Consider the following 2,468-nt stretch of genomic DNA (forward strand, 5'->3'; position numbering starts at 1 on the left):
TCTTGAATAGAGAGAATACAAACAGGAGAATGTAATTCATCCGCTTCTCCAAAAGGCACAACCTCCCTGCATTGTGGAGCAGAAGCTCATCCGAGCCAGGGAGGGCACAGAGGCGCAGGAGGGTCCCACTGACTGCACTATTAACACTCAAACTAGGGGGATCAGCATAGAGGAAATATAAAAACGCTGCCAGAAGGATGCACAGAGAATTCTGTAATGCATTTCATTCCACCAAGAGGGGCCCTGAGGGTGCCGTGATGACCAGAGTAATTGGCTTTCTCCAGCTATGATAATCTGCATCAGTCATGCCATGCCAACACACTCTCAGGCCACTGAGAAGGTCACAGTGATCCCCAATCCTCGCTCCTCTCTGCTGACAGCAGCGTCTGAATTCTTATTGAAACAACACATAAGCAGGACATTGTTTTCTGCATTCTTGAGATTTTACCTCAAGTACAAGGATTTGAATGTTTAGAATTTAAATATGAATGTTCTTCATATTCACTTTCTTTTAGACTGTTGTCTATACCAAAAAAAAAAAAAAAACATTTAAAAAAGCCAACTAATAAATGACATACATTGGTGCTGAAACAATTACTCAATTAATCAGTTAGTCAATCTATTAAATTTGATCAAAAATCTTTAGTTTCAGCTTCTCATATGGGAAAATTTGGGCTTTTAAAATTTTTTATATATTTGCAAATCTAATATATTGGAGTTTTGGATTGTTTTTCAGACAAACTAGGTCAAAACCCACCAAATGTCTGGACAATGTACAGTTGAAATTATTGAGTATGTAGTTGAAAACTCTTGGTACCTCTGCCTGTCATATTTACCTGCCTAGTGTCTGCTGGTTTCAGTCCTTTATGTGTTTACTTCCTCTCCTACTCTCTGTGGCCACATGTACAATACTGTAAAACAGTTGAATTCCCAGTAAAGCTGTTCTCATTTACATGTTTTTCTGTTTCTGTTGTCAGAAGCTACAGAATAGCTTTCTTGTTTAGTCTCTAATATAGTGCACAGCCTCTCTGTGAGCTGCTCCACCTCTTTCCCACTCACTGAACAGAGCAGACACAAGACAGGGCCTTACTGGTGACTCATTTCTAAGTAGCCAAGGTTTGTCCAAAAAGTGGCCGCTAGGGGCTTTTTAGAAAAACACACATCTAGCTTAGTTAGCAACACTGCAGGCTATAAACACTACCCTAATGGAAACTGTTTATGCCAATTCATTTTGAAATAATAATGACCAATTGGGAAACTCCAACTCAGTCACCTAGCATTTGGCTGACCAATGGTGGAACTATGATCACTAAACCCTTTCACTCAGTCAGTCAGTCAGTCAGCCACAGACATTCACGATTATACAGCTGGCCCCACTGTTGCAGTCGATTAAGCAATAATCAGTTGGTCATTATCATGAAAGATTAATCAATAATGAAAATAACTATTAGTTGCAGCCCAATACTATATAAATCACATAAAATGAAAAAAAATCACATATGGTACATGTCACATGAAGTAGAACTCATTGAACACAGCTTTGTAAGGACTTACATGCATCAGTTCTGTTATTCATTTCCTTACAGGTAGTGATAGGATTCTTATCACTGCCTGACGTGCAGGTACATTCATGCTTACAAATACTGTAAGTGACGAACACAACAAGACCTTGGCTCATACAAGAACATTTTCATGGCATCTTTGCAGGCCACTACATCTCTGCAAACTGCTCTTTTAAAACCTACACAATAGATGGGCAACTTACAGCATACAAGAAAGCCCTGAACACCCAGACCTTGACATCAGTTGAGGACATGTACTGAACACACAAAGATAACTGTCAGTATTGCTGGAATATACACTATCTCTATCGCCCATTATATGTTCTATGAATTGATGGCCAAGATATTTGGCATATGTTAACAGCCAATCATTCCTTTTCCCACATGGTTTGTTACACAGAACCATCAAGGCAGGCTTCATTGGGAACTGGAAAATGGAAGGCGCTTTCAAGAACCATCCATCTATCATATGACTTAGTAGGAGAGTGACGAAGAGGAAAAACAACACAGCAACAAACCACAGTCTGAGGAGCGTTGAAAGCTAGTTAGCATGTCGGTAGACAATTGTTGCCGTCTTTGTGAGGAAATGTACGCATAATAGGCACTCAAAAAAATACCAGAACAGTCACTTGTAGCCAGTAGTTCCTCCCTAATAGGGTGCTGATTGGTCTGAACCAGCCACAAATGAATAACTTGGAGTCTGGCAAGATGGATTCTCGCTTGTGTGAAAGCCAGCTGCCTCACAATGTTACGCTCTGGCAGTTTTGCATTTTGCAAGTACTTTCAACAAAAACATTTGGTAATAAAAAATAATGACTGCTGATAAAAACATAATCTAGGTGGAACTGTCCATGCATTAGGTGTACAATAGATGAACATAATTTCTAAGAGATAGGACTGAACATT

Source organism: Seriola lalandi, unplaced genomic scaffold (assembly GCF_002814215.2).
Source record: "Seriola lalandi dorsalis isolate HSWRI2012SDOR001 ecotype SW California unplaced genomic scaffold, Sedor1 jcf7180002054972, whole genome shotgun sequence".
Taxonomy (NCBI): domain Eukaryota; kingdom Metazoa; phylum Chordata; class Actinopteri; order Carangiformes; family Carangidae; genus Seriola; species Seriola lalandi.